This window comes from Mirounga angustirostris, unplaced genomic scaffold (assembly GCF_029215605.1).
Source record: "Mirounga angustirostris isolate CCGP_5_RB_7025 unplaced genomic scaffold, mMirAng1.0.hap1 SCAF_8, whole genome shotgun sequence".
Lineage (NCBI taxonomy): Eukaryota > Metazoa > Chordata > Mammalia > Carnivora > Phocidae > Mirounga > Mirounga angustirostris.
The window spans coordinates 50,808,882-50,835,811 of NW_026991716.1; the positions used below are offsets into that span (position 1 = coordinate 50,808,882).

The 26,930-nt window shown below is 36.5% G+C and overlaps 1 long non-coding RNA gene across 1 annotated transcript in view; it reads right to left on the reverse strand.

Moving 5' to 3' along the window:
• Window positions 1-292: 292 nt before the first annotated feature.
• Window positions 293-26,930, reverse strand: part of LOC123837822 (uncharacterized) — an 83,577-nt gene continuing 56,939 nt past the window's right edge. The window contains exons 3-5 of the long non-coding RNA XR_010413658.1: window positions 10,957-11,024; window positions 7,258-7,424; window positions 293-362 (exon numbers count right to left, since the gene is read on the reverse strand). This is a non-coding gene — a long non-coding RNA (uncharacterized LOC123837822). The remainder of the gene's footprint in view (window positions 363-7,257; window positions 7,425-10,956; window positions 11,025-26,930) is intronic.

Genomic DNA, 26,930 nt, shown 5'->3' on the forward strand with positions numbered 1-26,930 from the left:
AAATACGAAAGCAGGCTGGAAATTTGAACTCAGTGCTAAAGATTTGGACCTAATCTTAATAATTACATGTAGGATGTCAAAAATAATAGAACTGCTTCCTTATCTTTGTTCTTTGACAGATTAGGGCTGCCTGATATCATTATAAATCAGCATGTATTGTACTCTCTCAGGCTACTTTTCTCAAAATTTTCTAAGCTAATAATGCCTTTCTTCTACTGTGTTCTGAAAATGTCAACACTCTGAGGGACTAGCCAGTAGCTATGCAACATCTTGAATGCCTTTGCCTTTTAAATTTTACCTGAAAGGAGAGAATCAGACGCAGGACTAACCACTTATTTCATCGGATAAAATAATGATTTTATCTGAAAAATAAAAAATAAAATGGAAAAGTATAAACATTTAGACATTGCTTTACGAATGATTGAATATATATCTGAATTATTTTTTTCATTTTATTATAACTTTACATTTTTCCTATCCTAGGCAATTTAATGCTAGATATTTTGATAAAATACTGTGATACACGAAGAATGAGATTCTGGCAGGTTCCTGACAATTTAGCAGATTGACAACTGCTGGGGTAGGGGGAGGTGACTACAATTTATTGACTACTGCCGTGTGCCAAGCACTAAGCTATGTGTTTTGCATATATAATCTTATTTAATCTCCACAATATCTCTATGAATTAGATATTATCATTTCTTTGAATTAATGATGTAACTTAAGTTCTGAAACTTACACATTCAACAAACAACTTTAAATTTTAAGTTAATTTAAAAATAAACAATGGCATGTATACTTTCAAAAATATTTGTTGGATCAAACAGTGTTAAATAGCTTAAGCAAGGTCATACACGTACCACTTGGCAGACACAGAATTGAACCCAGGTCTCTGATCCAAGGGCCCCGATCTTAAACATGTTTTATTGACTGTCTGCAGCATAATTCATAAAACACAGTATCGTCTAAATGAAGAGGTGATTATTATTTGATAAATCTAGGTTTTTTATAGAACTACTCTGTAAACGACTTAGCTCAGCGCTAGGCAATAAAAAAAAGGGATCAGCTGATAGACGATCATTGTTACTAATGTAATTAACAATATTGATCGATAAGATAAGCCCAGCCAAGATACGAAGCAGTCAGATTTCTATTTAACAATTGAATTACTATGTTGGAATTCACCAGATGACTATAAACTCTTCACTTTACTTTGGAATAAAAGAGCTCCGGGGAGCAGGATCTGTGTGAAATGGATATGGAGGCTTTGTGTTTGCTGCAGAGGCACAGAAAGGGTAAGGGCTGAGGTATTCTTAGGAAAAGTTCAGCATATTTGTTTTTCTTTTCCCCAGGCTCAGATTTCCAGAGGCCCCAAACATAAGCAGAAAAAGAAGGGGTGGGGGGAAGAGTTGAAAGGTAAGGTTTAGATAAATGTGACTCATTTGTTCAGAGAAAGAGGTTGAATTCCAAGGAGATAAGGGGAAAGGAGCCCCCCTGAGGAGGAGGGCAGTCAGAGCTGGGGGCTCGGGCTGGGTCAGGTTTTTCAAGAGCCACGAAGGCTAGTGCCTATTAGATTAGAAAAGCCAAACAGATTTTGATGGCAGAGGGAGCTTATAAACCAAGGAATAATTCAGAACCGGTCAGGAAGCCCGTGACAGCAGAGAATGATACAGTCTCATTTCCTAACCAGATAGCAGCCAAACTTGAGCATTGACTGTTCTGTCAAAAGATACCATGACAGAGGTTTTAAAAGTACACAAACTGAAATAAACAGTATTTAAGATAAAAATCCTTGTCATCTCATGAGGGGGACTTTTTTTTTTTTTTTTTTTTTTTTTTCCCAAAAGGAACACCAAAGGACACAAGCAAATCTCTATCTGGGCCTTACTCTAGTTACTTTAATGCCTAATTCAAAAGGAATTGTGATAAATACAAACAATGAAAACATTTTACCCAGAACATTATTACTGTTAAAAGCATTGAGTAGTAAGAAACTATTATGTAACAAAGTATCCAAAAGAATTAAGTTTTAGAAGCAATTTATTAAGGCACCCAAGAAAGAGCATCTTTTTTTAATTCATCTTGCTCCAACTGAAATTTGAAACAGAACATTTCCCACAGATTTAGAAATAATCTATTTAAAAATTAAGCATCTTACAAATACAAAATATCTATTTTTTTTTCCCCCACTTAGAAAACTCCCAGGCGTTGGGCTCAATTATTCTCCATGGACTAATGAAGGGCAATGACCCTGGGTGCAACCTAAGACTGCAAGGTCATGGCCAATATGAGGAAGTGGATACATTTAAACTTTTCTCTAGACATTCAAATTTTTCCATTCCATTCTGGGTTTTCTGGGGTTTTTTTGTTTTTGTTGGGTTTTTTTGTTTTTTGTTTTTTGTGGGTTTTTTTGAGAGGGGTGTGGGGGTTGAATTTCGAGAGGAACACTTTCTGAGTAGTATTTTATGCATGTGTTAAATTACTAAAACTAATACCACACTAATAACTGTTGGAGATCAAATGTCTCATTAATAATTTTTCCTAGTCTCAGGAAGCCAGAGAATAAAAAGAGAGGTAGGTGCTATTTTCTGTTTCCTTACTTAAAATCTTCATCTCTGCCTCCTCCCAGAACTCAAAAGTCTTTTTCTTTACTAACTACACTTTAAAAATTATTTCATTCATCTGAATTGTTACTAAAATGCACAGGATTCTTCTCCAGACCAATGAGGCAGGGATGGAATTTGTGACCAGTACAATCAAATAATGTTCCCAATCCATCATGGGTGTTGACATGACTGGGAGGAAAATACATGGGTAAAAACATAAATATGCATGGGGCCACGGGATAAAAGAGAGCTTGTGACGATTTCAGTGATATTTGATCTGAGTCCTCAAGGAAGACTTTATTCTTCCTTTAGCTGAAAGGGTCACTCATTTCAACCTTGTGCTTCAGCCAGAATTGGGAGGAGAATCAGGAAATCTACTTAACTGTTAGATAAATGATTTGCCATTAGATAAATGAATAGACATAACAGATTTTGCAGACTAGTTTTCCTGCCTATCAGTAAGAGTTTGAGAAGGTTGAGAGGGTGTGGGGAAGAAATTCCCAGCACTTGCACGATATGCAGAAGGCAAGAGAATTCACTTCATACCCACCAGGAACTTTGAGTACCTAAATTGTAGTGCATGATTTGAAACATATAGGGAAGTGAAGTCAGGAAGATGGGATGGGGTCAAAATGTAGATCATCTTGCGTTCCATGCAAAACTGTCTAGCCTTTCAGGAGTTGGGGCAGGGAAGATTTTTTTTAGCTGAGACTTTACATAACCACCTGCCCGTAGTGGTAATGTGACAGAGATTGAAATAAGGAGACACTGACAGGAGGAAGACCAGGTGAGGCAGTAATTCAGGGGGAAAAAGTTAGTGCTTGAACTAGTGTTTCAGGATTTGTTTTCCTTTAGTGCCCACAGTTCTTGGTCACGCCGCTTGGAAGAACGAAGAGGTAGACCAGAGGAAGAGTGGTGGGCAGCAAAGCAAAGTTTATTGGGTGATAATACAAAGCTCCCAAGGAGGGAGGGGCCCCGAGAAAGTTGCCCTCAGAGTTTCTAAATCTAGGGGTTTTTATGAGATTGTTGGTCGGCTGTTTTAATCTGATGAAGCCTCCATGTACCTGTCACCCAATCAGGTTTTTGTCCCAGCACGCATCTACCTATCAGGGAGTTGTTCACGTGGGGGAAGGGTGGAGGGCTCCTTTCAGGGTGGTGTAGAATAACAGGATGGTGTCTTTTTCCTTTTAAGGATAGTTTCCTCTTAGGACTGAGCCCCTTGCCCCTGCCTGCCTTTCTTCATTACTAGTAGGAGAATGGAGAAGATTATCCGGATGCATTTTAACTACATTGCAGAGATAAATTCTAATAGTTTTAGAAATACCTATTTATTTATTTATTTATTTATTTATTTATTTATTTATTTAGAGGGAGAACGGGAGAGAGAGAACCTTAAGCAGGCTCCATCCCCAGCATGGATCCTACACAGGGCTCCATCTCATGACCCTGAGATCATGACCCGAGCCAAAATCAAGAGTTAGACACTTAACTGACTGAGCCACCCAGGCGCCCCTAGAAATACACATTTTTTTTTTATTTCACTTTTGGTTGGTTTAGATTTGTGAACAATAACCTACCTGTGAAATTGAAACATCTGTTAATAGGATTTACCAAATTCTTACAGGATCCATAAATAGATTAGGTGGATCTTCGTATTATGATAAATAAGACTTCTGTTCTTTAAAAAAAGAAAAAACGAACAAATAAATGTTGGGAGTTTAAAAAAAAATCTAAACTCCAAATTGGCAAAATAATGATCAAAGAATTTTTTATTCAAAGTTTACCTTGAAAAGTGATATGCTAGGGAAACGGTAGTGACAGGATTTTTATTGAACTGTAGAATTAAAGCACCCTCTTAGGTGCCTTGCTCATAGATAGTAACCAATAGAATCATTACTTAATTATACAATATATATTTTTTAAAATGTATAGCCCACCCAATCTATATGGGATTTCTAATATCTGATAAATATAATTAAATGTAATAGTGTGAGGGGTGGGGGAAGAGTAAGTTAAGCCCCATAAAGGAAAGAGGCTGATAAATACTGCCATAATAGGGGCTTATATCATTCTTTTAACTAAGCATTTAAAATACAGTACAAGGACACCTGGGTGGCTCAGTCAATTAAGCGTCTGTCTTCGGCTCAGGTCATGATCCCAGGGTCCTGGGATGGAGTCCCACATGGTGCTCCCTGCTCAGCAGGGAGCCTGCTTCTCCCTCTGCCTACCGTTCCCCCTGCTTGTGCTCTCACGTGCCCTCGCTGACAAATAAATAAATAAAATCTGTAAACAAAAATAAATAAATAATAAAATATAGTACAAAAGTTCCTGGAGACATATTGGAAAATATTCTGTCATCAGCCACTTAATCTTATATTCTTTAAAACTCTGTCATCAGCCATTTTATTTTAAATTCTCTATAGTCAGATCTTTCAAACTGAGATTCAGATATATCCAATTGTATTTTCAACCAAGCCTCGCACAGTATCTAAGTTCATCAGATTCCCCCTAAACCAGTAGCCCATACTGGCTTCTTTGAAGTACCTATTAATGGCATTATCACTTCTCCAAAATGTGGTAATCGATGTGCATTCTCAAAATATAAGGCAATAGAAAAAAAATGCTGATATAAGCATTGTTAAATTACCTATTTTTTCAAATATGTTCTAGATATGCATATTACTATTTTTAATGGTATAATATTTTCCAATACTATTCTGTGACTTACTTTATTACCTAGACTATGAATTTTTCCAAGTTCAAATAGGCAGATTTATATCTTCATTTTTGGTGGTTCCATTTGATTTTACAGAATAAATGTATAGATTTGTTCTAATTTGCTACCTCAGAAACAAAGATACAGTAAAAGCTTTTGTTCATATAGTTTTGCATGCTTGTCTAAATAGTTCCTTAGTTATTATCAAAGGTGGAATTGCTGGAGCAAAGTATACTGTTGTACTTTTTCTTTTATAGCTTCTGGTATATATTACCATATTCCCTACCTAGACATCTGACTGATTTATATTGCCATCAACAATGAATGAAAAATGCCTCTTTACAAAGATGTGGGTTTTGACCCAATGGTATTTTTTATTATTTTCATTTCCATTTATACTGATGTTAAATACAGATAATCTCTGAGTCACTGTATCCTTTCTTACCACCACCATTATTGTACCTATCTATTCTACCCCTCACCAGTATGACTGCAATAACATCCTAACTGATCCCCAGCTTCAAACTATTTATCCCCAACTTCAAACTATTTACCCAAATTGCTCTCTCTCTCTTTTTAATATCAGAAATCTAACGATGTTATTCTCACATTTAAACTTCTCAGTGTCTCCCTTTGTTTAGCAAATTAAGTACAAATTCCATTGTATCACACAAGTTATAAGAAATGAATTCAACATAGCCTAAATTGTTAGAACACATAGGCATATGGCAGGGAAAAAAAAAAAATCAATTCTCACTAGCTAAGGACAATCTCAAACAAGATCTCACTCCTCTCTTGCCTCTACCCCACCCATCCCAAATACATGAAGAAACCATGGGAGAGAATCTGCAAAAGGGAAAAATAAATAAATAAAAGTAGATTTGAACTCACAACATTTCAAATATTGAAGTCCTGAATATAAAATATTAATATTTTTCAATGTTTAAATAAATAAAGAGAATAAATTAAAAATATAAAGAAATTAAGTCTACCAAAAATGGGTCAAGTATATTTGGAAAGAACTGACCATTTTGTCTAGAAATATAAAAACACATAGTTATTAAAATTACAAACTCAGCACATGGGAGAAAATATTTGCAACCGAGGCACCTGAGTGGCTCAGTCGGTTAAGTGTCTGCCTTCAGCTTAAGTCACGATCCCAGGGTCCTGGGATCAGCCCTGTATCAGGCTCCCTGCTCAGTGAAGCATCTGCTTCTCCCTCTCCCTCTGTCCTTCCCCCTGCTCATGCTCTCTGTCTCTGTCTCTCAAATAAATAAAATCTTTAAAAAAATATTTACAACTTATATTACTTACAAATATCATCTATCTGAAAACTATGAATACCTCTTCAAATCAACAGGAGACAGGTCAACAACTCAATAGAAAGATGACCAAGAGAGCTCAACAGACTTTGCCAAAGGTGACATTCAAATGGCTAGTAAACACATGAAAGTCACGTGGAATGAAAATTATAACTTGAAGGCTATTTCACTACCCACCTAACTGTAATGACTAGTGTTGACTACAGAAATTCTCATTCCACCGATTGTGGAAGCGAGGTTGATATAATACTTTGGAAAAGAGTTTGGCATTATCTACTAAAATTGAAGAGGCTTAGAATCTATGGATTCTACAACTAAGTGTGAACTAAAAAGAAATGCCTGCACACGCACTGAGAGACACAATGGAAATATTGATAGTGGCATTATTTGTAATATTTTTAAACTAAAAATAACACAAATTTACATCAGTGGAAGAATGTGGTTTGTTCACATGATGTCATGCTATACAGAAAATTAACAAATAATAGCTATATGCAGCAATAAAGGTGAATCTCACCAAAATAATGTCCAGTGAGAAGCCAAAAACAAAAATATATATACACTGTATAATTCCCTTTATATAAAGTCAAGACAAATTCAGAATAATGGTTACCTTCAGGGAGGATATACCTTTGAAGAGGGTAGTGATTGGACAGAGGTAGATTTACAGTGAAGCCGCAGATGAGTACATTTCAGGCTCCTTGCTTGCATAAGCCCATTTCAAGGTCCCAAGGAAATCTGAGCAATGTGTTCACATGATCATATGTTTTTGTAAAATGTCTGAAAGAAAAACAGTGAACTGCAATTGTTTAAGACTGATGGCTCAGTCTTGTCCAAATTCCCTTCTGTAACACTTCCCCTTTTATTGGCTGCCTTTAGAGAGGTAATAGGCATTCAAGGGATCTATCTAAACTGAAAGTGAATTAGTTATTCATTTAGTTTGACTCTAGTGGGATATATTTATTTGGTTAACAATCACTCTTGTGTATAGTTAAGTTCTTGCTCCCATTCCGGAGTAGGACTGGCTTCTAAGAATAATTCTACCGCTCACAGTGTTGATTCCTCAGCTTCATGACATAAAGGTATAGAGCCAGAGGGCACATGGCAATATAAGTGTATCCCACAGTGGTGCCACTGGAAATATTTGGGTAGTGGAAAAGAAACAAGGTAAAATGACCAGAGACAGAACTTGTCCAGGGAAATTCTTCCAATTATGATGTATAAAATTATAGGTAGAGAATTTATTTCTCAGTGATATACAGTCAAAATAGAAGTTATCTTGTGACAGGACTACACTAGATAATGCAACATAAACAACTATAAAATGCACCATAAATATGTTTTTCTTTTTCTGCTGGGAATTAAGAGAAATAGAATTTCTAAAATTTCTCAGATTTGGGAGACTGAATAAATTTCAGACAAAACTAAAAAGAAAAAACAACAACAACAAAGAAAATCCACCATTAGAAACATTGTGAAAAAAATAAGGAGAAATTAATAGCAGAAAGAAATTAAAGATCACTTACAAAGAACACTAACTAAACTCAGCTGAAATGCTCAAGACCAGCACAGGAAATAATAAGATAGTTAACATCTTCAAATTCAAAGAGAAATGTCTCTCAGTATCTTAGTGAAAAAAATGTTTCTCAACAAAACTATCTTTCAAGAACAATGAAAAAAATAAAGACTTGCATATAGAAATAGAGTTTCATGAAAAAAAAAATTCTTACACGTGATTTAAGAGGCAAGGAAAAGATTCTAAGAGGAAGGCTTGAGATATAGGGAGGAATGAGCAGAGAAACTGGCATCTGAATAAGTCTTGCCTATAACGATTAAAAAAATAGTAAGATTGCACTAACACTAGAAAAGAAATGCCTATGAGCCAGAAAGAAGCTCAAGGCAGTTAAAGCAGTCTCAGAAGAAGAACAAAGATGTTGAATCATTTTAGAATTCCTTAAGTTTACGTTGCATGTTATAATTTCTAGGATACTAATTAAAAAAATACAGAGCAAATAAATCAACTCCTAAACAGAAAGAGAAAAGGATGAAGGGGAAAAAATTTAATTAAAAAAAAAAAACAGAAAAAAGAAAGATGGAAAAAATACAAAGCAGTAGAAATAAATTCAAGTATATCAATAATTACAATACATCTAAATAGACTGATTAATAAATAAAAACTAAGAAAAATACCATATTGATTAGATTTAAAAATCATGCAACATACTATTTCTAGGAGACCCTCTGAAATTTAATGAACCAAAAGGATTGAAGGTAAAAGAACAAAATAAGTTATGCAAATATTTGCCAAAGAAAGCTGCCAATGTTCTATTATTAACAAAGTTAAAGCTAAAAATGTGATTAAATAGATTTACCATATAATAAATGTTTTAATTAACAAGGAAGTTGGGGCGCCTGGGTGGCTCAGTTGGTTAAGCGACTACCTTCGGCTCGGGTCATGATCCTGGAGTCCCTGGATCGAGTCCCGCATCAGGCTCCTGGCTCGGCAGGAAGCCTGCTTCTCCCTTTCCCACTCCCCCTGCTTGTGTTCCCTCTCTCGCTGTCTCTCTCTCTCTCTGTCAAATAAATAAATAAAATCTTTAAAAAAAAAAACAAAAACAGAAAAAAACAAGGAAGCTAAAATAGTTCTAAAATTCTATGCACTTAATAAAGTCACCAAGTAGATAAGGCAAAAAAAAAAAAAAAAAAAAAAAAAGTGAGAGTGCCAGAAAGAGAAATGGAAAAATAACCAATGTAGGGGGAGCTTTTAACATATCTCTTAGTAACTGATAGATAAATCAAACCAGAAAAAAAAAAAAAGGAACATTTGAACAGCACAATTAACAAGCTTGATCTAATGAGATTATATAGAACTTTAAAACAGAAATTAAGGACTATACATTCTACTAAATTAAACACAGAAAACAGATCATGTAATAAATCAATTACATGATCAGTTTTCAGTAAATTTCAAAGAATTGGTTTAGTGCAGAACTCATCCTCTGATCAGAATGTAATTAAGTTAGAAATCATTGTTGATAAAATAAAATGTTTTATAATTTCATTTAAGAATTTTTAAAACACATCTTAACCCATGAACCAATGAAGAAATTATAACGAAAGTAATCCTATATCTAAAACTGACACATAATGCAAATACAACATGTAAAATTTGTTAAATACAAATGAAGAGAATTCAGAGAGAAATGTAGAGCCTAAATGTTTATGTTATAAAAGAAGAAAAAGCTGATAACTAATGCATTAATTATACAACTCAAGGAATTAGATAAAAGAACAGAATAAAACTAAAGAAAACAACAATAAAAAGGAAATGACAATAGGATCAGAAATAAACGAAGTATAAAACTAAGAGAAAAGAGATGTTACAAAGCCATTATGAAAATTAAAATAGATATGCCCCTTTATGGAGACGGGGGAGGGAAGGGAAGGGGAGAGGAGGGAAGGGAAGAGGAGGGGAGGGGAGGAGAGTTGAGTTGTTCAAGGACAGGGGGAGGGTATAAGTCACAGAGGAAATATGCTGGATTTCAGAAATCTCTTCTGATTGGAAGTTAGAGACAAAAACATTTTATCTAGCAGCTACCAAGTACTGACTTCACAATGAGGCAACAGCTAGAGAAGGATGTCACAATAAAACTGGTCAGGCAAAAAAAAAAAAAAAAAAGGTGTTTATTTATTTATTTATTTTAAGATTTTATTTATTTATTTGACAGAGAGAGACACAGCAAGAGAGGGAACACAAGCAGGGGGAGTGGGAGAGGGAGAGGCAGGCTTCCCAAGGAGCAGAGAGCCCGATGTGGGGCTCGATCCCAGGATCCTGGGATCATGACCTGAGCGGAAGGCAGAAGCTTAACGACTGAGCCACCCAGGCGCCCAAAAAACGGTGTTTATAAAAATTCTTTTTTTCTCTACTTTTCTCATGATGTTTCTTGTTTCTCTTGTTGTAAAAATATTTATAAAAAGTTCTTTGAGTCTTCTCTCCTGCCAGTTCACATTCCAGTCTCCTGATTACTGATAGTGCTCTCCAGGACTGACCTCGGAGTCATCCTGGGGTCACAGTTTTTGGAACATTCTTGGAAGATTCCCATAGTCCCCTCATAGTCACCTATTGATGATACGTGCTATCCAACAAAATCTCAGATCATTCATTGAACCTATCCACGACCATAGTAACTCTACAGACCTCAGTTTCCACTGATCCCAATCTTTGCATTATACAGAAGTTGATGTCAAAATAGAAAGATTATCTTGAAAAACGGGAGGCAATTGCTTGAAATAGTGTAAGGGGGAAACATACCTTTATAAAGATTCAAATTAGAGAAGTAAATGAAGCTGAAAAGTATTATTTTCTTCTTTTCTCATCTTCTGTATTAAAAGAGAGACAGACAAAAGATTAGGTTTTTTATTTGAGATTTGGGGGTCAAATTGCTGAGCTTTTACGATAATACATAGGCAAAATACATCAGAGACAAATGATCAAATATCACACTAAGGGATTTATAAATCTGTATATATACATATATATGAATATACACACAAACACACATATACCTCAAAGAAAAATATATAAATAAGTAATTTGTAATAGAAACATAGATGGGCACTTAACATGAAAAATCCCATTTTTAACAGTAACTGAAGAAATGCAAACTAAAATGGAATATCATTCTCCAGGATCACATTTGATTAATAGAAATATCCAATATTATCCAGACACTGTTTGATAGTTGCAGTTTGCCATATAGAGTATCTTTCAAATTTTCTATTTAAATGCAACTTAATTAACATATATTGTATTATTAGTTTCAGAATAGAATTCAGTGTTTCATCAGTGGCACATATTTTTTAAAGTTTCTGTGATTAAAATAAATAATACAATTGAATTACATGATTTAACACTTTTAGTTTATCAAAACACTTTGAAACTGGGCTCATATCCAACTGCTTACTCAACACCTGAAACTCAACATATCCAAAACTAAATTCATCTTTCCACCAAACCTCCTCCACCCACCACTTTCCCCATCTCAGTGATGGATACTCTATCTTCCCAGTTGCTCGGGTAAAAAACCTTGGCATCATTCTTTATTTTACTCCCATATCTAATACGAAAATACATTCTGCTGGCTCTACCTTCAAAATCTATCTGGAGGCTACAATTTTTCATCATCCCCACTGCTGGTTGAGGGTTCCAAGCCATCGTTGTTTTTTGTTAGAGTTATGGTTTGAGCCTCTTACCTGATCTCCCTGTTTCTACTCTCACACCTCTCTACAGGATACTACCAACAGAGCAGCCAGAGAGAAACTCTTAAAATGTAAGGTCAAATCATTCCTCTACTCAAAACCCTGTCTCCCCATTTCACTCAAATGAAAAGGCAAAGTCCTCATAATTGCTTCTGCATCAGTCAGTATAAGTAACGGTTGTTTCCTGCTTACACAAAACAGAACAACAGTAACAACAACAAAGAAACTGTGATGGCTCAACACAATGTCACCGTGTGATGCAGGATGAGTGGCTCCTACATATCTCCCCTCCCAAGGCAGACTCAGGAATCTAAACTCCCTACATTCCTTTCACCTATGGTTCTGCTGTTCCCTAAGGCCAACTTAGAGTGCTCTGCCTGATCTCCTCCATCGAAATGACAAACAATGAGAGAGAGAGAAGACAGACAGAGAGAAAACAGAGAAAGAGGAGACAGACAAATAGAAAAAGGAAGTAAGAGAGAGCTAGTCAGAAATTGGACTGCAGGGGTTAGGGGTCGCCTTTACAAGAGGCATCAGTCACTTCTGCCCACATTCTACTGGCAAGAGTTCATTTTACATCCCCTCCCAGACTATAGGGAAGAAGAATCTAGCTGTGTATCCAGGAGGAAATGATGTGGCACTAGCTCTTTCCCCTGCCTGGATCACTCTTCCTTAAAATATCAGTGATGAAATTTTTCATCTTCTTCAAGTGTTTGTCCAAATACCACTTTCTTACTGAGAGCTTTCAGACCAAACTATCCAACTGATAGCTGCAGTCCCTAATTCCAATCACCTTTCCCCTACTTTACTTTTAGTATTTTCCTCATATAATTTACTTATTTATTATGGTTATAGCTTATTATCTCTCCCCTTTCTGCTACATGTAGAACATTGACATATCTTTTATTTCTAGAATAGTGCTTGGCACAAAACAGGTACTCAGTAAATAGTTTGCAATCAAAATTATAAAATGGTTGTGATCTTATGGCTATTATCTTTTATTTTATTTTTTTTTACTTTTGACCAAAACTGTTTTTATTATGTTCAGTTAGCCACTGTATAGATCATTAGTTTTTGATGTAGTGTTCAGTGATTCATTAGTTGCGTATAACACCCAGTTCTCAGCACAACACGTGCCCTCCTAAGTACCCATCACCTTGTTACCCCATCCCCCTCACCCCCTCCCGTTTGAAACCCTCAGTTTGTTTCCCGGGGTCCACAGTCTCTCATGGTTCATCTCCCCTTCAGATTTCCTTCCCCCAGATGGTCCTCCGTGCTATTGCTTATGTTCCACATATGAGTGAAACCATATGATAATTGTCTTTCTCTGCTTGACTTACTTCACTTAGCTTAATCCCCTCCAGTTCCATCCGTGTCGATGGAAATGCTGGGTATTCATCCTTTCGGAAGGCTGGATAATATTCCATTGTATATATGTACCACATCTTCTTTATCCATTCTTCTGTTGAAGGGCACCTTGGATCCTTCCAGTTTGGCTATTGTAGACACTGCAGTTATGAACATCGGGGTGCATGTGCCCCTTCTTTTCACTACATCTGTATCTGTGGGGAAATACCTAGTAGAGCTATGGCTGGGTCGTAGAGTAGCTCTATTTTTAACTTCTCAAGGAACCTCCATACTGTTTTCCAAAGTGGCTGTACCAGCTTGCATTCCCACCAACAGCGTAAGAGGGTTCCCCTTTCTCCACATCCTTGCCAACATTTGTTGTTTCCTATTTTGTTAATTGTTGCCATTCTAACTGGTGTGAGTGATGTCTCATGGTGCTTTTGACTTGTATTTCCCTGCTGGCCAGTGATGTTGAGCATTGTTTCACGTGTCTGTTAGCCATTGGTATGTCTTCTTTGGAGAAATGTCTGTTCATGTTTTCTGCCCATTTTTTTTTACTGTGTTATTTGTTTTTGGAGTGTTGAGTTTGAGTTCTTTATAGATCTTGGATATCAGCCCTTTATCTGTACTGTCATTTGCAAATATCTTCTCCCATTCCATGGGTTGCCTCTTAGTTTTGTTGACTGTTTCCTTTGCTGTGCAGAAGCTTTTTATCTTGATGAAGTCCCAAAAGTTCATTTTTGCCTTTGTTTCCCTTGCCTTTGGAGACGTGTCTTGAAAGAAGTTGCTGTGGCTGATGTCGAAGAGGTTACTGCCTATGTTCTCCTCTCGGATTTTGATGGATTCCTGTCTCACATTGAGGTCTTTCATCCATTTTAGTTTTAAGCTCCTTATGTCAGGAGCTTTTCAACTTAATTAGTTAAGATTTTATATATTTTTTCATATAGCGAACAAATTCTTTTCCTTATAATGTTCTCATTTTTATGATTTCTGGTTATTCATTTCTGATTTTGTGCTTATTAAAATTGCCATATTTTCTCATTTTAAATTTTTCTTCTAAATTTTGCCTTCAATATTTAATTAGTAGTCATTTATTTTCATGCTTGTATGATTCCTTCATATATTACTTCTTCCAAATCCCCATTATGCTATCAATAATATTATCTGACATTTTAGGTCCAGTTAATTATTGTTATTTTTCAGTGTATTTCATATTTTTTAGTATCCTCATGACTTTTGCATTTTGTACATATTTTATAATTATTTAAACTTCACTTTACTTTGTTTCAATTTTCACTAATGTTTTTATAAAAAGATATATTTATTCATGCAAAAGAATACCAATATAGCTGATAGAGAAATTATAGACCACAAATTTTCCCTTAAAAATACAAATGTTTTTCCATTATCTCCATATATTTAATGTGTTAAGTTTGGAGGTTCTCCTGGTTTCACTTTCTTTAAAGCTGATAGTTTATCTTCTGACCAAATGCTATAGAATTTTTTTCTCTGATTTCCAAATTCAAATATTTCATTAGATTATGTCTTGATGTTAGTCTCTTTTCATTAATATTTCCCTTGTTCCAGGGGAGACTTATCAATGTGTAGATTCAAGTCTATCTTTAGCCAAGAAAGTGTTCTTCCTTTTTCTTTGACTACTGTTTGTCTTTTTTATTTTTTATGAGCAACAATCTGTTTTCAAATTCTGCTTTTAGTTCTTCATCTTTTTTAATCCCCAACTACCAGACCTTCCATGGAAATTTAAATTGCCTTCATTAGATTGACTTCAGACTATAATCTTTGTAGCTTATAAGGCAAATTTTAATTATGTTATTGCATATTTAACTTTCTTAGCTCACCCAGCTAATTCCCTTTCTATTTCTACCTGTTTCTAGGCTGGTTCTCATTTCTTCTCCATTTATTTTATTAGCTTATTGCCTTGCATTACTTTTCAAATTATCTTATTAGCATAAAGCTGTCAAATAAGTTTCCCATCTGACTTCTGGGTCTGTAGTTAGCTGGGGTTCATGGGTCCTTGGATGCAGGTCCTTTTAAATGCCTTACATTTCAGAGGTGCAAGTGAGTCCAAGTGGAATGTTCCTTTCTCTCCCAAGAGTACTCTCAGAATTTTCCATAATTCTCAATGCTAACCTACTTCACCAAAAGGGAAAATTTCAAATTTGGCTTTTAGAGATCCCATCAATCTACACCATATCAAGCATAAATTCCTGAAATTTTATGGCAAATTTACAGCATTTTTTCCTAGTTGCCAGCGTTAATTCTGGGTTTCTCTATTATTTTGCCATTGCCACCAGAATGCAAGAGGTGAAGCAAGAAGTTAGTGTTCAGGTAATCATTTTATCTGAAAGGCCTTCAAATAGATTTTCAATTAAATGTTTTAAGAAGCAGCAAAGAGTAAAGTTAACTTTACGGGGATTTCATGTCACTGACGTTGGCCTATTTTTCTTATTATTATAACTCTAGCTTCAAAAAAGACCAAGTCACCAAGGATTTGTTATTTTTAGGGGTATCAGCCCTCTCTTGGCAGAAGTTCTCCCTCAGAAAATTTGGGAAATCAGCCCATCTAAACAAACTCAGTGTCTCCCGTTTGTCATGATGATGATAATAAATATTTGCTTGGCTCATTCTTAATAGTTGACAAGCAAGTCTCCTTGTTTTTACTGGTAACAAGTAACCTCAAAGTCAAGCACAATTGTTGCCTGCATAATCTTCTCTCATAGGCTCACTTACTTCTGTTAGACGCTTTTCAGAGCTAAGTCCCTTCTGACAGTGTCTGCTCCTGCATTCTGCACCCGGCAGGAACACTCCACACAGGCTGCTTACACTGCTGTCCTGGAGGCTGATCCTACAACCGACATCCATAGCTCTCTCCTGGAGACTTAAGATCATCTTAAACCTTTACTTGATTAATTAGCTGTTTTTCCTTCTATTCAAACATTTCCCAAGAGAATCCAGAGAAGCTGCTCCTGCCTGAGGGAAGTTCAAATTTCCGTTGTGTCAATCATCTTCAGAGCCAAAGGATGCAAAAGGGCAACTGTAAACTCCTCACTGTTAGGTGGCTTTTCCATCTGTGTCGCTCCAGAATCTAGTCGAATGAATGTCAGACTCTTTCCAAGTGCTCAGTAAATATCTAGAGTCCACACAATCACACTGGCTTTCTTGTCACTAACTCTGTGTAAGACATAGTTAATTCCATTCTTCTTTAAAGTTCTAGCCATTTAGGGACTTTAAATACTGCTTAAGAGAGGTCAGAATGTCTTCCCGTGTAAGATCTAAACTTAATTCTCCAAAACCCAAGCCATTTTGATTTTTCTTCACTTTATTGAAATTTAATAGAAAAAAAAGGGGGTAACTTTGGCTTGAATCAGAACAAATCTAATTATCATTAACTATAAAAAGAAAGGTCAAGAGCTTATTAAATCCTTTCTACAAACCTACATACAACTGTTTAAAAAGACTAATATTAGAATAATTTTCACTGTGATATAAACTGAATATATTTATACTCATGCAAATAAACTGCCTCAGCTACTAAAGATATGTTTTTGCCACTAAAGATATTTTTAATTCCAATAGAACATGATAATATTTATGATGTTTGGATGGTAGAAAAAAAGTCATTGTATCATATTACATCTACACAGCATCTATTTTTAGACAGTTTCAAATGTAAAATTGGATCAGAGTGAAGATAATAGGTTATTAATAAATGCGACATTCTTGAATAGGAATATATAAATAGGTGTACTGATATAAGTAGACTCATAGTACCAGCTCTTACTCTAGTTTTTCACATTGGTTCCTTAATACATCATGCCAGGATGTTATCTGTCAGCATCAAATCTTTCATGAAAATTATAATCTTAAAAAATTCTTATCTTATTTTACACTTTTATTTACATATTACCAATCCTGTGCAAGATAGGAAAGATACTGTAGATTGAGTCAATATATCAGTGATGTGCTAATAAATGTTTTAAAAAACAGAGTTCTGGGGCACCGGGGTGGCTCAGATGGTTAAGCGTCTGCCTTCAGCTCAGGTCAGGATCCCAGGGTCCTGGGATCAAGCCCCTCATCAGGCTCCCTGCTCAGCGGGAAGCCTGCTTCTCCCTCTTCTTCTACTGCTCCCCCTGCTTGTGCTTTCTCGCTCTCTGTCAAATAAATAAATAAAATATTAAACAAAAATAATAAAAATAAAAAACCAGAGTTCTGAGAGTGGTGGGGAAGGAAGCTCTCCTACCTACTGTTTGCTGATGTTTGTGGTGGAATTATGCTGTGATCTATCTTTCAGCTAGGGTTCTGGATGCAAATTAGATGTCACCAAATAGATGGATTTGCACAAATTTTAGAATGAGAAAAGTGAACCAGAGGCAATTTCCTCTGCTGGAAAGCAAAGTCATAAGGATGTGAGATGTTCCTGCAAATCAGAGCACTGTCCCCTCTCCAGGTTGCTCAGTGCCCTGAGTCTACTGCAGCAAGTGCAGCTCTCTCCTCCCTGGATACCAGCTCCCTTGTGGTGTTCTTAAATATGACAATGGCCAGAGCAATCTTAGAGGAAGTATGGGAAGATTCTGATGAGTCAATCTTGTGATGCTCTGGGAGTTTTTCCTGAACCTAGGGCCAGCTTAGGGCCCACTCCTTCAACCCTGCCATACATCATAGGAGTCTTTGATTCCCTACACTAAATCCTTGATGTTTAAAATTTGCCGCACAAACTGGATTTTTTTGTTGTTTCCCATTTACAGCTTGCAATTTCATAACTCTGCATATCTGGCCATATCCTCTCCTCAATTCTTCAGATATCAGCTTAAATATTAATTTATGAAATGTTCTTAGACAAAGGCTTTCTTTCTTTTCCCAGAAGTCCTATAACTCCTTGTCTCTTCATTCTTATGGCACAGGATCCTGGCTAGAATTGTGCTTGTTTTAGGATTTAGACAAGTTCAGGAGAGATGAGGTGGGCACAAATCATCTATCTGCATAAAGACAATTAACTGTGGGGAAGACTTTAAGGGAATTAAAGTAGGCACACAAGATTGAGCCAATAACACCCTCCTTAGTAGAGGATCTGAGTGATTTTGAGTGATTTCTTCTCTATATCCTGAGGACTTACATCTCAATCCCAGGGAGAGTGGGAGCTACCATCAAGCAAACAACAAAACAAAACAAAACAAAAAAAAACCCTACTAAAATTCTGAATATTATTGGTATACACACCATAAAGGTAGAAAGAAAGACCGACCTATAGTTTAGATCACATACCATAATTATAGAGCCTAAGGACCATCAGTGCTCCTGGCATGTGAAGGGTGCTCACACAGTTCATAGAACAGCTTCAGCTGGGACATTTGGGGGGCACTAAATTTTCAGTAGTGGTTAAACAGCATTATTTGGCAGACCCAGGAAAACCCGCAGGTATCAACAGCTTTGCCATTTTGGGAGGTGGAGGACAGAGTAAAGTCATCTCAGTACAGAAAATGAGTCTGGTATCTTTGATTATGAAAAGAGGCAACAAGGTACACACACACACACACACACACACAGCTTTTGATGGCATTCAGTAACTCAGGTAAGTTGTCTACCAGCTTTTTTTGAGCATGTATAACCAAATCAGAAGAAAAAGAATAAATGGACAAAGAAAAAATGGCAGGTGGCTGTTAAAGCTAGAATACCCTACTCTAAAAACGTAAAGCACCACCTGAGAAATCCTAGAAACAGCCAGGGAAAATAATTTTAATGATGGAGAATATAGTCAAAGGAATAATGTTTGTTATTTTAGTATATGTGCTGCTGAAGCAAGCACAAGAATAATGTTTGTTATTAAAGATATGATCCTACATTTATTTCCAGGCTTATGTGGCCTGGCATTAAGATTGGACAACTAAGGGCACTTGGATGGTTCAGTCAGTTGAGCGCCCAACTCTTGATTTTGGCTCAGGTCCTGATCTCAAGGTTGTCAGATCGAGCCCCACCTTGGGCTCCGTGCTGGGCATGAAGTCTGCCTGAGATTCTCTCTCTCTCTCTCCTCCCCCCTCTCCCACTGTTCACACTCTCTAAAAAAAAAAAAAAAAAAAAAAAAGATTGTTCAAGTAATGGGTGGAATGCAGTGATATGTATATATGTTATCTTCCCATCTGATCTAGCCTATAAATTTCCTAAGGATCAGTTATGAATACCAGGCAATCCCTAGCACAGTGCCTGATACATAACAGGTGAGCAAGATGTGTGTTAAATGAACAAATGTCTTTTCTTCTCTACCAAACACTCTGCACGTGTGCAAACCCTGCCAATACTATAAACCATGTTAATTCAAATTCTACTAATGTAGAAATTGCAATAATAAGCTTTCATAAAATTTTGTCCTGAAAAAAACTAAAGCACTTTCAAATTTATATTATTTCTAATCACAACACTTTTCTCAGGCAGCAAAAGTAGCAATAGTTAATTTTATATTACAAATAATAATTTGGTATCAATAATTTAAATTATTTTTGTCAACTTATATAGTTATTTCCCTCCTGGAATAGAAGTAGAGAAAAAATTAACTTGACATAAATTTTATGTTAATTTCTCTAAAATATGCTATATTCTTTTTTTTTTAAGATTTTTATTTATTTATTTGAGAGAGAGAATGAGAGAGAGAGAGCACATGAGAGGGGGGAGGGTCAGAGGGAGAAGCAGACTCCCTGCCGAGCAGGGAGCCTGATGCGGGACTCGATCCTGGATCTCCAGGATCATGACCTGAGCTGAAGGCAGTCGCTTAACCAACTGAGCTACCCAGGCGCCCATAAAATATGCTATATTCTTAGATGTCCACAGTAAGTCTGATTTATATTTTTTTAAGATTTTTTTTATTTGGGGGGCACCAGGGTGGCACAGTTGGTTGAGCATCTGACTCTTGGTTTTAGGTCATGATCTCAGCTCATGAGATCAAGCCCCGAGTTGGGCTCCGTGCTCAGCAGGGAGTCTGCTTGGGATTCTCTCTCTCCCTCTCATTCTGCCCCTCCCCCCCCACTTGCGCTCTCTCTCTCTCTCTCTCTCTAATAAATCAATCTTTTATTATTTTTTTTTATTCTTAAGTAATCTCTACCCCCAACGTGGGGCTCAGACTCACAACCCTGTGATCGAGAGTCACTTGCTCCATAGACTGAGCCAACCAGGTGCCCCAATTATACTTTCTTTTGAAAATTATTTAGAGGGGTCAAAATGATTTTAAAATACATATGCATGGATATAGCAGACGGTCTTTCTTTTCCTTTGGTCGGGTAATTAGAGTTCCCTTTTGGAAAATAAAAAGCAAGTAAATACATTGGCAATTCCAATGAGTGTCTTTAAATATTAGCTCTGCTGATTTCAAAAGAAGCCAATTGGTGCCATATTATGCCTTTATTCTCTTAAGAGAGAGCAATCTTGTATAAGACATGTCTACCTTGAAGACCACCTAATGTTTTACAACCACAATTTCTAAAGAAAAACATGACAAAAATATGGCCTAAGGCAGTACTACTATATGGACAAATGTTTTAAACCACAAAGAAAATCCTATACTTGACCAAATTTGCATGCTTTTTATATTTGCCCTTAACAGTAACCATTTAATACTCTGGGAAAATGTATATGCATATATCAACAAACTTCCCCATAAAATCATATCCTGAGAAGTTCTAAAAAATAATATTCTCCAAAGAGGGAGTTCTGATGAGGGTTGAGTCAGAGTGACAGAAAAATCTGCTAATCTCCTATCAGGCAGAAAGCTAAATAACAGTGCTATTAGAGACTTTGATGATTTTGGAGGCAAATTTAATAATGATATAAATCAAATGTTAAAATAATCCTCTAAGGAAACTTACTTCATTTGGGAGAAAAATAAAGTTTCACCAGTAACCATAGTGAGTTGATATTATTGCAGTTGTTTTCATAAGTTGTTGCCATGACTTTTTTGACTTTTGGGCTAGATTTTACTTCAAATACAACAGATGGCAGCGATTACACTTCTGTAACTTTTTTTCTTGAATAACTAAACAGAGCACAATAAAATAAACAGGCTTATACACTAGAGAGTTTTGTCTTGTTTCACTTTTATTAAAACTAAAAGTGAACAAAGTAACTCAAACCAAATATAAAATGAGACCTCCAAGTATCCCAAACTTTACCCACAAATTTTAAAATATTAAAATATTCCATTTTTTACCTTACTCGTGGTTTCAAGAGGACTAAAATAAAATGGAACAAAAATAATATAAGGAAGAAAGATACAATGCTGACAGCTCAAATCCCAAGCAAATGTTAAAAGCCTAGGAGAAAGTTCCTCTGTAGCTGTCTCACTTGCTACAAAATTTGAGAAACCAGACTTAAAAGGAATTAATATTATCTGGGGGGAAAAAATCTTATAACGGGATTTTTATTCAAACATTTTTTTTTTAAGGTTTTATTTATTTATTTGACAGAGAGAGACACAGTGAGAGAGGGAACACAAGCAGAGGGAGTGGGGGAGGGAGAAGCAGGCTTCCTGCCAAGCAGGGAGCCTGATGCGGGGCTCAATCCCAGGACCCTGAGATCATGACCTGAGCCAAAGGCAGACGCTTAACCAACTGAGCCACCCAGACGCCCCTATTCAAATATTTTCAAATTTATTTCTTAGTATTACATGATATTTCCCCATACTCTGACTTTATTTTCTCATGACCACTCCAAAAAAGGATTTGGATAATTTTCAAAACTCAAACTAAAGTATACAGATAAAGCCAAATTATGATTACTGTTCACAGAGCACATTTTAAGTAAGTTAAGTTAACCCCATAAGGATTATTTAATGAAAATGGCACAGTTGGTGGGAGATACGCTCTAATGAATAGAACACTTAATTAGATGTCAGGGACCAGAGTTCCATTCCCAGATATTTAAAATGATGATGTATGTCCTTGAGTATGTCACTTAACTTTATTTTTCCCATTCTGGTAAATAAAGACAATAAATTCTCTGACAAGATAGAATTGGTAAATCATGCTCAAATGTTGACATATTATAATTAGTTAGGAACTTTTAATGCATCATAATAATATCAATTTTAGAACTATTAGTCATCATGATTTCATTGGCATAGATAAGAGTCCTTCCTAAATAGTGTGTGGAATGGCTTCTAAAGTGCCAAATTGCCTTTTTAATGATCTCATCGTGATTTCATTCTTTGGTTAACAGCTTGAGAATTTGGTGTAATAAAGTGTTCTGATTGAGCAATACCCAAAGTATTTGCCTATAAAATTTTTATTTTAAAAACAAACCCTGCAAAACTTCAGCAAAATGACTAGTTAAGGAAGACCAGCCAAACAAATCTTAGTAGTGGTTGACGATGTAATCCTTCTAATCATTACCGATACTACAAAATCAATTAATTAGTAGGCATTGCAGATTGGAGGCCACCAATCTCAGTACAAATAGACTGAAGTTTCATATTCACAACATGTTTCCTGACTATAAGACTAGTACTTATTCTTTAAATTCAGAAAAACAGAAACAGTAAAACAAAGAAAACAATAAGTATATAGAATGCTCAGAAACAAACTAAGTTACATTTTTACTATACAACCTTTCAGGGTTGTTTTGCCAGTTTGTTTATTTCTTTCCCCCTATGCATATTCAAAAAGTCCTGTATTTACTTATGTTTGCTTTCCTGGAAATGCATCTAAATGTTAGCAGCCTAAAATAATCAGATTTTAAATTCTACATGCAAATGGACCAGGTTATATTCGCAAAGAATTTAATTCACACATGCACACGTGCACACCACACAATTATGATGTCTACTTATTACAGTTCACACAGGCTCAGGCTTATCTGCCTGGCAGATGAGAACAACACAAGCACACAGAGACCTCCAACAAGAAGACCCTACTGGCCATGTCTTCTTGCCCAGAGCTGGTTTCATCCTCTTCTCAATTCTTGGGCACAGGACAGAAGCAGAATCACCTCAGCCCCTCCCAGCCTGGATAAGCTGAGCGCCTGGATGATGCTGAGGAGAAGGGGCTGTTCTTCCCTTGCACACACTCTGACCTAATAGGTCTCAGCCATTCCTGCTGACTATGACCACCTATCTGAGGGGCCCAACATGACTGCCTGGACACACACACACCACCACCACCACCACCTGCCACTCAGCTTACCCCCACCTTGCCCTGTATCTGCCACGCAGGAGGTGAGTACAATAGAAGCAAAGCTTGAGTTACCTTTCTGTGGATAGTCCTGGGCTTCATGGAGATCCCTCCACAAACTAGACAGTAGCATCAGAAGAGCGGGGAAGCCTGGCAGTCTGGGTAGGGGCTTCGCCTATAAGGCATGGGGCCATCAAGACTACAGACCAGCTGAGACACAGACAAGGATGTGGCAACCTGCCCTTTGCTGCTCTACCTTGTGAGACCACAAAAGCATTCTGCAGAAGATTGACTCTATACAAAACGATACATGTACATTAATCATAGAAACGTGTAAGCTGTAGAAATTCCACATGATAGGTTTGTATATTGCTATAGTTTATGCACACACATCTTATACATATGTGTATATACGTTTGTTTGTAACTTTGGGCGATGTGAGCTTATTTATTAATACTTGTTACCCCATGTTGCTCATTGCATTGTTTTAAGTTACTCTCACTTACGTTGACAATTTTATCTTTGAAGTGTCATGGTATCCAGGGCAAATTTTATTCCTACAGGTGAAAATAAACAGCACATTAAAAGAGAGAGAGCTATTGAGGAATGGTGAAAGTACCCACTTAAATATCCCTCACATAACATCCTCATACGTTGTGGGGTGGAATCATTCCAAAACTATTTTCGGAAGGATTGCAGAGGAATACTTGGGTGGGATTTGGAATGAGGACCTCCCAGGGTGAGTTCAGGATCTTTCTAGCCTTATTCAGCAGGAGATCCTGGAAATGACACTTAGCTTCTCCTTACCTCACTTTCCCTAGGATTTGTTTATGCATTAAATCAATCTTTAACCCATTCCTTCCTCAATATGTTTAACACACATGTGGGAGTAGAAGTCATGGGTGAAGACAAAATAGGCCAAAGGAAAAAATGAGAGAGAACAGGGTAGAGAACAATGGAGGAAAAGCAGCCCACAAATGATCTCTGAGGTGGAGGAAGAACAGGTTTCAGGAAGAGAGAGGTGATCGTGGTCAGATGTCTCAGAGAAGTCAAGAAAGAAAAGCATACAGAAAGTTGTCATTTTAGTTCAGTGAAGAGAGTAGGGGATGGGATCCTGCAGTCTTCTCCTCAGAGTCTTGACAGTGAAGGAAAGAGGGCGTGTGGCATCTACCAGCCAACTGACATCCATACTTCTCTCACGGAGATTGGAAGAAGATCTGGGATCTTCACTTAATTCATTAGTAATTTCCTCCGTATCCAAAGTGTCCCCAGCAGAATTCATAGAACCTGCCCCTACCTCTGTGAAGCTCCATTGTAAGCAATTGTGTCAATCCCACCCAGAGCTTTAAGTTCATAAATGGACCACAGTAAACTCCTCGAAGGTATGTGACCTATTTGTCTCTGTAACTCCATAAACTGTTGCAGCGCCAGACTCTGTGTGTTTAATAAATATTTAGAGCTCAACATGATCATAGATGCTCTACGTCAGTAACTGTGCCAAGAAAAACTCAAGGACAGATTTGGGTTTTTCCATGGGGGTGGGGGGGTGCGGCAGAGGGGTTGTTTGCTTAGTTTTTATTTTAGGCAGATAGAAATTCCATTTGCTTATATACAGAGCCAAATAAAGCCACAGAGTGAAACATATAGAAGAAAATGGGAGATTAGCGATGGACTAAAGATTAAAAAGGAGGTGACAGGGGAGGGGAGCCGGGATACATGTAAAAGGACAGTATTTTCCACTGAACTGAAGAGGGTGTGATGGAGATAAGGATATGTGCAGATGCAGATAAATGTCTATGGGACTGGGAATGGAAAGAGTGGAGGAGTGTGATCGGATGGGATTTGAAAGAGTTTGAGTCTACAAAGCAAGTAAGTTATCTGCTGAGTGTGAGGAGAGGAAATGGTAGAGTCTGGCTCTAGTAGAGCTGTGATGGTTTGGAGTAGCTGTTGGGGGCGACAGGCTGTCAGAGATAAGTACATGAAAGTACTTGCTCCATTATGAAGACAGGCACAAAACTGAGGTTCCTAATGTTACACACATAAATGTGGTCATACAACAGCATGTAAATGCAAGTGCAATGAGAAACCAAGTTTATTAATTTAAATATATGAAGACTTCTAAATTCCCTAAGTAAGAAAAAAGCTAAAATAATAAGTTGGTAAAATCCATGAGCATACAAATCACAAAAGGGAAAATAAAAAGGAAACATACTGGAGGAAATTCTTCAACTACATCAGCCATCAAGTCAGTGAACAATGTCACCAGCTCTGCCTCTCAAATCAGCAAGTTGTGTTCTTCTTTAAAAATTACCCCATGCATAATACATGTTCATCTAATAAAAGAAAGATTAAAAATAAAACTGCCCCATAGAAAAAAGTGATGTAAACTCCCTTGAAATTCAAACATGCAGAGATATTCACTATTTTGCCTTATCTGCTTTCAGATTTTTTCCTATGCACATACATGTATAAAAGTGAGAATTACATAGAAATTTAGAAATCCATTGAAGTATCACTTGCTTCTTTCACTGAGTACACCATGAATATCTTTTCATGCTGATAAATATCACACAATTATTGTTCACGTACATCCCAATGTAACAACACAATGCATTTAAGGAGACCTCTTTTGGATATATTTACTGTTTATAATTATTACAGTTTGTTCCTATTACAAAGAATTCTTCAAGGAATAGTTTTTTACATAACATCTTGGTACATCTAATTATTTTCCTAAGGGAAAAAAATTTTTAAGTGAAATTTCTGAGTCAAATTCAGCCAATTTAAGCCTTTGAAACAAGTGTCCTCCAGAAAAGTTAAGCCAAGTTTTGTTTCTAAGAGCAGTGTGGTGGAGTTTGTCTCCTGAACCCATGCCAACATTTGGTATCACCCATTAATCTTTGCCAAGCTAATACACAAAATATCCTGTGACTTACCTGCATTTTTTTAAAATACAAGTGAGAAGGTAATTTTTTAAAAACTGTCTTTAATGGTCATGTATATTTCTTGTTTTCTAAATTCCTTATGAATATGATTTGTCTATGCATGGTAAATATTTTTTTAAAGATTTTATTTATTTGTCAGAGAGAGAGAAAGCACGCACAAGCAGGGGGAGCTGCAGGCAGAGGAAGAAGCAGGCTCCCCGCTGAGTAAGGAGCCTGATGCTGGACTCAATCCCAGGACGCTGGGATCATGACGTGGTAAATATTTTTAATAGTGACATTTAATGCTAGCATCATCTACTATTGGTAAAGCTCCAAGTTCATTGATTCTTTGCTTAGCTGTGTCTCATATGCTATTAACCCACTCATCAAATTTTTTATTTTTTAAATGCTCTCTGATTTTTTTAAATTTCTGCTGGTCATTTTATAATGTTTTTTATGATTTTCTATCGTATCTTTTACTTCTTCAAATATTTCATAAGTAGTCATTTTAGATTATTAGCCCTTGAGAATCTACTTGATATTTTTGCTAATTGATACTTTCAGTATTGGTAGTTTGTTTTATTTCG